We start from the raw sequence: 10,731 nt of genomic DNA, 5'->3' as shown, positions 1-10,731 counted from the left end.
AAATGAACACTTTACCTTTGTGTGTTCTAATATAATGATATGTGCTTTTTACTCTTCCTGGTTTTTCTGAGAATACATCGGGAAATGAGTCAACATCTTTTAGATCTTCTTGTTGTTCGATAGACAACTCCGGAGGAACTAAGTCAATGGGCCTCATTACACGCTAGGCGGTAAGGGTTTACCGGTACCGGTATTTTACCGGTACCGGTAAATCCTTACCGCCTTACTACAAGGTCCCTTTGCGGGTTGGGGAATTTAACGCCTGCTTTTTGCAGGCGTTAAAAACCAACCCGCAAAGGTACCCAGGGAGCTAATTACCGTACCGCAATTTGCGGTGCCGTACTTAGCGCCTTTCTCATTTCCATTATGCCCTATGGGCCAAAAATGGGAACGGGGAAGGGCAATGGTGGAAGGGGGAATTACCGCCCCGCCAACCTTGGAATGGGGCGGTAATTCCCCTTTCCACCAAGGCGGTGCCGGTATTTTACCGGCATGAACCATGGCGCTAATAGCGCCATGGTTCTCCGCCTACCGTGTAATGAGGCCCAATGTTATTTATTTCTTCAGGAACCAGACAGGCCAGTACTTTGGTATGGGTGGCTGATGGGTTCTCTTTCGACCCTTTCAAGAGATTTTGATGAAATAAATGAACCTTTTCTTTTCTGTCCCTTTGGGCTACAGGTTCCCGTTCTCTCTACTATCTCATATGGTCCGTGCAACTTGGAGACAAGTTAGTTTTCCTAGGTGGATAAGAGGACCAGTACTGTTTGTCCTATGGAGAATCACCTTAAATTCACTTTTTTTCATAAGTGTATTTTTGTTGGCTCTGGGCCTTTTCCATATGAGTACAAACTAAGTCTCGAACCAATTTCATGTGTTTTCGCATTCAGGTGGCAGTCTGTGAGATGGGAATGGGGGCCTCCTCTCGTTCTTCCCAGGTCTACCAGAGCCTAACCAGGACATCTCTGCGCTCTCTACCATAGAGTAGTTCAAAAGGAGAGAAACCTGAGGAAGCTTGAGGGGTTTTCCTTACTGCAAATAGCACCCACATGATCATTCGTCCCCAGTCCTTCCCGTCTTTATCTACCAATTTTCGTAAAAATTTGCTTCAGGGTTTTATTGAATCTTTCTACAAAACCATTGGTTTGGGGGTGGTACACAGAGGTTCGCACTGTGGTAATGTGGCGTAGCTCTTTGTCTTCGGACATGAGCTTACTCATAAGATTCGAACCCTGGTCTGTTAGTATTTCCTTAGGAAAGCCGATCCTGGAGAAATACGGTAGAAGATGCTTAAGGATCTGCTGTGTGGTGTTTTTTCGCATTAGGAATGCCTCATGATATTGGGTTGCATAATCCACGATCACAAGGATATATTTATTGCCTAGTCTGGATGTCTCTAGGGGTCCAATTAAATCCGTACTGATTCTTGAGAAAAAGACTTTTATGATCTGCAATGGGTTCAGAGAGGCAGTTAATGGGATGTGCATGCTGGTCTTTTGACATATTTTGCATGTCTGGATGAAGGTCTTAATATCGGAGTGGATACCGGGCCAGTAAAAAACGTCCCACTAATATGTGCCTGGGTTTTAGATGATCCTAAATGCCCCCAGCAAGATGGGAATGCGCAATCTCTAGTACAACCTTTCGGTGTCTCTTGGGTATTAGCAAGTGTGTTTTTACTAAACCTTCTGTGGATGTCTCTCTTCTATAATGTAATCCTTGTCTGAGGAAGAAAAAAGGACTTCCCTTCTTTAAGCCTTCTCCTTCCCGAATTGCTTGTAGAAAAGCTTCAGCGAGAGCTGGATCATTTTGCTGGGTGAAGGCTAGGTCGGGATAGATGGTAGGCTCTTCTCCCTTCCTTTCTCCTATGTTGAGAGATTATCAGCTTCCCCAAAGCCTAAGTTACCTCTGTCTCTTTTATCTGGTCCACTCTCTTTAAACTTATGTTATAGAGCTCTCTCCAACATTCCCTGGGCAATTTGATCTCCCCAACGTACCTCAAAGTGTATCTCACCATGATTCTGTAACAGAACCTTCACATATCCCCAGCAGTGGGGATCAATAACACCTGCTAAGACATCTATCCTGAACTTCCATGCTAGGCCAAATTTTGGGGCCAACCTTTGTAGCACCCTCGAGGGGGTATCAAACCTAGGCCTGTAGGAACCATTCCTCTTTTCCCCGTGGGAATACTAGCTTCCCTTTTGCTACAGATGTCAAACCCTATAGATTCCTCAGTGGCGACAGAAGGGCTGGAAGCTCTCTGGCTAAGTTTCTGAAACTGTAGGGTTCCCCAATTTGTTTCAATTGAGTCACATCCCATGCCTGACACCATATGTAAGGAGCTCATGGTGGCAACAGTAAAGACAGACACAAGTGATCACAGTTCAAGGGTGTTTATTAAACTGTATAGGAAGGTTGGAAAAATGCCTAATCTAAACCTAAATCTAAGATGGGAGCAAGCTATGACCATCAAATAATGATAAGGCAGTCCAATTGGCGTTTGGTCAAATAAAAAGGCCTATACAAGAAAACCACTTGCCAATCCTTACGCTAAATACAAAAATAGTGTTTGATAATGTTCATAAGAAAGAAAGAAGTGTTCACAAATAATAAGTCAGGATGTGTGAGCCGGGGTTCTCCCTTCCCGACACATTGAGCATGGGACAAGGTGGGATTCCAGTGCACTGCACACGCTCAAGCTTTCCCGGCACGTGACAACCATCCCGTTCTCGGCTATCCGGGCCTTCGGTGGTTACGTCTCTTTTTCCACACAAAGTCTCTTGCCTCTGAGGGTCTGATTTATCCAAAATCATAAACAAAAAATAGTTCCTTTCCACATGTATGTTGGGTGATAACTTTTCACCCCTGGATTGCCCTCTTCCGGGCTTAGAGCCTTCTCAAATCTCAGCTTCCCTCCATTGGGTTCACTACGGCTTCTCAACACGATTTCATCTGTGACATTCACAAATCTTAATGTCTTTTTAAACAGTTCACTGTGGACATCCCTCTGCAGGGTTCACTCTTGTCAACACACTGTTTATTGGGGTTTCATTCAGGCTTCGCCCCGTTTTCATCCCTCCATCAGGTACTTTTGCCAACTTGTGTTGTACTTCTTACAATGCAGGATTCGCTTCCCTTCGCTTTACAATATTCTGCCAGTTAAAGACTTTCGACTTTACAGAGGATTTTGCTAGGCCCCTGTATGACTACTTTGACTCCTTGCTCGCCCTGTTCCCAAGGCCTTCTGGTAACGGTAGTTTCAACAATAGGGTAATCGGCCAGAGTTTCCCGAGTGATCACACACGTGATGCCTGACTCCTCTATAGCTGGTTTTCCCCTCTCGTATTAATAGTTCTTTGTACTTTCTTCAATATGCAGTTTGCTACTTTTGTTCAACACAGTTTGGTTTCTTATCGGCTCTCCCCTCGACTCACCGGCTGTGATGAACTGCTTAGCTTTTCTTGTCTCTGGAGTCAATGACAGTACCACGGTGGCAAGTGTCTCTCCCTGGCTTGGTTATCAGCTGAGGAGGTCCTTGTGTACCATTGACATCTGCTGCAACACACGTCTTACAATTCCTTCAATGGAGGTTGCATGGGCCTGTTTTGGAAAGGGCAAGGTCACGTCTCTCCTTATCACCCTTTCGGTTGTGGCCGCCTTTCTCCTCCTCTTGAACTGCCATTCTGGGTTAGCTCTCTCATTGTGTGGTCTGCCTTGCTCGCATTGCGATCCCGTGCTCCACCTTTTATCCCTGTGGGGAAGGGAAAGGGTCATCAGCTGTGTGTGATTCTGGTGAATTGCCACACTTTACATGACCCTTGTGTTCATATCGGAATAGGGGGTGATAGAGTGTTTGAGTAGAATGGGGAAAAGGTGTCTCACTCACTAGTCCCTGGGGATCTGGTCAGGATCGCTATTGGATCCAGTTCCTGGGGGTGGAACAGTACAGGAGGATAACCTGGATGAGGGGTCTTCAGGGAGTGGAAGTGGGACACTGAAGGGAGAGACGCAGTATCCCCTTACTTATCACACCTTTTCCCTATACTGTCCAGTAGCATACACAGAAACTCTACTCCACCCCCCCTTTCCAACACGAACACTTTCTTACCCCGATAGCGACAACAGACTAATATCGGAGCCAATTACCTGACATGTCCAACACAAGGGTCAGGCAGAGTCAGGCAATTGCTGATAACTACACACACCTGACTGCCCTTTCCTTCCCCACTGGGATAAAAGAGAGCACAAGATCACACTCCGAGCAAGGCTGAATGCATGAGGAAACAGCTATTCCCAGACGGCAGTTCAAATGGAGGAGAAAGGCGGCGAGACCTGAAAGGACATCAAGGAGTGAGTTGCCCGTGCCCTTTTCAAACCAGACCCGCAAAGCCTCCAACAAAAGAAATATGAGACCAGGAATCGCAGCTGACGAATGGCGTGATCAATGTCAGCGGTACTTGGATCCCTCCTGCACTGATAGCCAGGGCAGGGAGATGCAGTTGCTACTGTGGTACCGTCCTTGAGCCCAGTGGCAAAAGAAATGCCAAAGAGTTCAGCACAGCTGGTAAGTCAGAAGAACTTGATAGTGGCCTGGACTGTGTTAGACTCAAGGTTGCAGTGGCAACATTAAGAAGATTAAGAGACAGAGGTCTTTTGTGAACAAACTTGGTACCAGAGATAGAGTGGCCCGGCACCATGTGGGCGCTTGTTCGGAGGTCTCTAACTGGGACAACTCTCCTGAACAAATAGACTATAATGAACAAAAGGGTAAAGAAAATACCAGTACCAAGAGGCCATAGGGAAGGCCGACATAAGGTGTCAAGGTGGTCATACACAGGTCAAGCAAAACTCCTTGCACAATCGAAGGTCCTTGATAAGTTGCAAAGGTTTTGATGATTGTAGGATTGTGAACCCGACTGAGGGAACTATGAGACAGACGTTTGCGCCTGGCAGAGGTGAAAAACATGCAAACTGGTTATTGTGAATAAATACACCCTTGTGATAGGCTACAAAGTGACTCCGCAAGACGTGATCGCCCTTCAGAAGTCTTTGTTTAAAGTTGGCAAGTGCTGTGGAAGGTCTGAGCCGGGATGAGAGGAACCCAACTAAAAGGTGGTTGATTAAAAAGACATTGGGCCTCATTACAAATCCGGCAGTAGCCGTGCCGGCAAAACTGGCAGGCTGCTGCCGGAGTTGTGATTTTTTTCAGTGCCTGGCTTCACGGAAACACCGGGGGATTATGACCCTGGGGTTCCTGGAAGTCAGGCGCTGGAAAAATCGGTAATCCCCATTCCCATTGAGTCCCATAGGACTCAATGGGAATGGGGATGACGGTAGCACTGGCACTGTTAACAGTGCAGGTGCTACCGTGAAAGTCTGCGGGCGGGTGCCATCCCGCCCGCCAGGTCAGGCCTGGTGGGCAAGATGGCAGCCGCCCGCAGGCTCAGAGTGTGCCGTTCCAGTAACAACAGTGCCGGTAGGCTTACCGGCACCGTTGTTACCAGACCGGCACACTCATAATGAGGCCCACTGAGACTTTTGAATATTAAAAATATGGAACTTGAGTGAAAGATGATAGTGAAGCCGACTGAGGGACGTCAAGAGAAAAGTGAAAAGAAGCTAAGTGAACAACATTGTGACGACAAGTATGAACCCGACTGAGGGGTGTTCACAGTGAATGGTTGGTTTGAGCCTGGCTGAGGGAGGCTAACCACTAAGAGGAGGATCGGAGCCCGGCTGAGGGGGATCCAAGGGTGAAGAGTAATCATCCGACATGAAGGTTATAAGAAGAAACTGTTTGTTTGGTTGTTTTGACATATCAGGCCCTCTAAAGCAAGAGACTTTGCATGAGAAGAGACTTGAATGCAGAAGGCCCTGAAATCCCTGATCTAGAGAAACGGAATTTTGAGCTTGTGCCGGAGAGGCCCAGGAGTGTTCTGTGCTCGAGAGTCCCGTCTTGTCCCGTGCTGAAAACGTGCAGAAGGGAGACCCCGGCCATAACATCTTGACTTATCATTTTGTGAACACTTCTTTCCTTTCTTGTGAACATTATCCCACACTCTTTTGTAGCATAGCGGTAAGGATTGGCAATATTTCTTTTTAGTATAGTCCCTGTTTATTTGACTAGACTCCACTAGGACTGTATTATTATTATTTAATGGTCGTAGCTTGCTCCCATCTTAGATTCAGGTTTAGATTAGGCATTTATCTCAGCCATTTTTCAGTTTAATAAACACCCTTGAACTGTGATCACTTGTGTCTGTCTTACTTTGATACCATACCTTTCTTACATATAGTTTCAGGTGTGGAATTTGATTCAACTGATAAAAATTGAAACCCATGCTGATAATTGTTGTACCACCAGAAGGGGAAAATAGAATAATTGAACTCTTTGACTCTGACCGCGTATCCACCCTAAAAGAGGTGTTGTTCATGCAACTTCGGGTCCTGACTGGTCAACAAGATCTGTTCTTTCAGACTCAAGTATTGTTAGACACCCTTCCTTTCAACACTTGTGTACGAGCGCCATAGAAATAAAATATCAATATCAATACCTCACATTATAATATACAAAAGTGGGATCGAATAATACTGAAAGTGCGACCCATCTTTACTTTTATTATTAGACCTAGTGTTCTGAAGCTGCCACCCCCTTTTGAACCTTTTTTTTTGCCCCCCAATTGTCCTCCATCGCAGGGCTATCAGATGGTAGAGATTGACTTACCGAGATCCATTCGTTCAGCTGATTCAGAATCAGAGGAATCAGAGGACTTCGAGACCTTCTTCGAGGGAGTTGAGAGTTGTTTCTTTTCTGATTCGGAAACCTCGACTGAGGGAACCCTTACACCCCCGGAAGAAATGGCCGACCTAGCCAATGTCATTGCCCAGTTAGCGGCCCATTAAGTGCAGGCCGAAGCTAGACTCCAAGAAAATCTAACAAAATGTATTGAATTACAAGTGGGACACCTACTACCACAAGGGGTACTTCAGCCATATCTTGAAGGTGAAACTTTAGGATGTTTTCTTGCACTTGGAACACCTAGCTGACCAACTAGGATGGGAAGAGAACCTCAAAAGATGCTATTTGGGCCCTTTGTTGAAGGGTGAACTACAAACCTCCTATCAACTACTTAATCTTGCACAGGGGGCCAACCTTTCTATCTATCAAAAGTGGGCTGTTAAATAGAGTGGGGCAAACCTGCAATTTTTATCAGCAGTAGTTGAGTGCCATTAGAGTAAACCCCGGAGAAACCCCCTTAGAAATGGGTGAACGTGTCAAAAACACTGTAGCCCTGTGGATCAATAACAAATCCTTAGAAGAACTGACAGAGATGTTAACCGTAGAACAATCTACTAATTCCTTACTGCCTTTCTTGCAGAAAGCCGTTTTACAGTTAAATCGACCTACTTTAGCCACGGCCATTGAGACTGCACAACACCACTCAGATGTAGCTAAACAATTCCACTCAGCCCATCGTTGGGAGGAACGGAAGGATCATCAGCCTATCCATCAACCTCAACCTCAGGGATTAGATAAACAAGGGGAGTCGTATAGAACTAAAGAAGGGGTGCCATAAGACAAAGTAGAAATCAGAATAACTGACCTGAAAACCAAAGATGAAAGCAAAAGGGAGGAAATGAAAAGAAGCAGACAACCTCTTCCTGCTTGTTTTTCATGTAGCTAGACACTGTCCAGAGAATCTAAGGCACAAACTTATGGAAATAGGCTGTCTAAAGGGCAAAGAATGGGAAGAGTCCAAATAAGAGCTAGAGACCTTTAGTATCTGTTTATGTCAATCTTCTACTGACTTTACATACGAAAAGGCCTGGGTAAATGGGAGGCAAGTAAGGGGCTTGATTGACTCAGTGTCATGATGCCCACTCCCGGGGAGCCGGTTCAAGCGCTGCGTCCCCGAAAGCGGACATCCAGTCCCCAAAGAAGGACCCAGCAACCCATATAGGGGCCCTTTGGACAGTGTCCTGGCGCCTATGGCGCCAGGCTCATTATGGATCTGCTTGGGTGCACTTACCTGATGCAGACCATGCTGCAGGATCCCAGCCTCCTTGAGGCCTGAAAGGAACTACTTTACCTGTGGGACTAATTTACCATCCGGGCGTGGTCGGGGAAGGATACATACCTGATTGGAGGAAGGATACATACCTGGAACTTCTTCAAAGTCCCCGGCATCCTCGGCTTTGTTCTTCATGCCCAAAAAAGAAGGCGACCTTAGAACTTGTATCGATTACCGCGCATTGAACCAGATAACGGTTAAAAACCGTTATCCTCTGCCTCTGATCCCTGAACTCCTTGACCAGGTGAATGATGCTTGCATATACACCAAGTTAGATCTCCGGGGGGCTTATCATCTGGTACGAGTTAAAGAAGGCGACGAATGGAAAACTGCCTTCCATACTAAATGCGGATTATTTGAGTACCAGGTGATGCCTTTCGGATTGTGTAACGCGCCGGCTGCCTTCCAATACTTCATGAATGATGTCCTTTGGGAACTCATCAATGTTTGTGTTGTCGTATATATCGATGACATTCTGGTGTACTCCTCTTCGGAATCTGATCACAGAAAACACGTCAGGGCAGTACTTGAAAAACTGCGCCAACACAAACTATTTGCTAAATTGGAGAAATGTGTTTTCCATACCACAGAGGTCGAGTTTCTAGGTTTCATCCTGACACCCAAAGGAGTCCGAATGGACTCAAGAAAAGTGGATGCCATCCTCAAATGGCCGTCACCTACCTCTGTAAAAGGGGTTCAAAGCATGCTCGGCTTTGCCAATTTCTATCGCAGGTTTATCCCGGAATTTTCACGCGTGGTACAACCCATTACTGGACTCTTGAGGAAAAATAAACGTTTTGAATTGTCTGAAGAAGCCGAGCAGGCCTTTCAGGATTTAAAAGCTAAGTTTACCTCCGCACCTACATTGAAACACCCGCGTCCAGATCTCCCTTATGTCGTCGAGACTGACGCATCCAGCCTAGCCATGGGAGCTGTCCTGTCCCAAAGAGATCCCGAAACCAACCAACTGCATTCCGTAGCATTTTGGTCCAGAAAATTCTCGGCACCCGAGGTTAATTATGCAATCACGGACAAAGAACTGTTAGCCATTAAGTCCGCTTTTAAAGCCTGGCGGCATTATATGCTTGGCGCTCGACATACCATCACAGTGATCACTGATCACCGGAATTTACAGTATTTGAAAACCGCCAAGGCTCAATCATCACGGCAGCTCCGATGGGCTTTGTTTTTCGCTGAATTTGATTTCGTGATTACCTATCGACCTGGCAGCAAGAATGGCAAAGCAGACGCCTTATCCCGAATTGGAATGGGAGAATCTGATACAAACTCAGAACCAGTACCAATAATTCCTGAACAGAGGATTCTAGGCATGACTTCGTTACAGACGCTTGAAGACATTCAAGCCAGAGTGAAACAACTCCTGGACCCTACAACCTTACAGGATTGGATACAATAGGGCTCAGACTTTACCATAGATAAAGGTTTACCTTATTTTCAAGGACGCTTATTCCTGCCACATAAGGAATGACACAAACTAGTTATTTCCGGTTATCATGATGCATTAATAGAGGGACACCCCGGTATTGCCAAGACAGAGGAAAAGGTGAAACAACAATTTTGTTGGCCCTCTTGGCGAAAAGTTGTTAAATCTTTTGTGATGTCCTGTGGTGTTTGCGCCCAAAATAAAAGTCAAAAGAAAAGACCAGCCGGTCTCCTTCAACCTCTAGACATACCGCCAGCACCCTGGCACACCTTATCAATGGATTTTATTACGGACCTGCCTCCTTGTTCGGGGTACAATACTATTCTGGTAATTGTGGATTTGTTTTCCAAAATGGCCCACTTTATGTAACGCTCACCTGAAACTCTGCGGGAACCTTCTGGAACTCCAACTGACTTCTACCTTCCTGGGAACTAGACACTGAATTTCTGTGAAGAAAATAACAATTTTCCCTTCCTTAGTTTTCTCTTGTAAAACAGGTCAAAACTGGTAATATGGGAGCCAGCAAATATCTCACCTTGGTATTTAATTAGTTGAGCTCTCCATCCTGTTCTATACAGGGGCGCAAGTTCTGAAGATGGGACACTGGATAACAGTTTCTTTGAAAAGGACTAAATAGCACTAAACAATGACATAACCCTACGCTATTTGAACCTAAAAGGGGCCAATAAGCTGAGGTGTAATGCAAGTGTAGAATTACAGAAAAAACTACCTCACTACACTACGGGGCGGAAATAGGAAAACACCTTATCACTGAGCGTAATATGAACCTTAGTGTGACCAAAAAATATCTGACTAGAAAATCAGCTTCAAAGACAAACTCCACAGGAAAGGGCGCGAACCCGCTAAAAACAACGTAATATCCTGAAAATGCGTGAGGAATTCAACTAACATTCATACACAATTTCAATGTATCTGATAAGGCAACAAAAACGGAGCAAATGCATTTGCATATAATAGGTGTACTTGCGTGAGAGAAAACTGCTACGAACTGAGAGATGAGGAGACCGCTATGACAGGACTTCAACTATGGACTGTGACTGAGCCGGGAACGGCAGCAACTGGAAAACACAGGAAGGGAGCTGAATGCTAATAAAAGTTACTCAAGGAATGAATGGAATTATCTGTGGACAAGGTATATTGAGCGGTGACAGGGAACGGAGGTACGCGGCGAGCGTTCAGTCTGAACTCAGA

This window comes from Ambystoma mexicanum, chromosome 9 (genome assembly GCF_040938575.1).
Source record: "Ambystoma mexicanum isolate Mex_15411 chromosome 9, UKY_AmexF1_1, whole genome shotgun sequence".
NCBI lineage: Eukaryota > Metazoa > Chordata > Amphibia > Caudata > Ambystomatidae > Ambystoma > Ambystoma mexicanum.
This window is presented reverse-complemented; position numbering follows the sequence as displayed.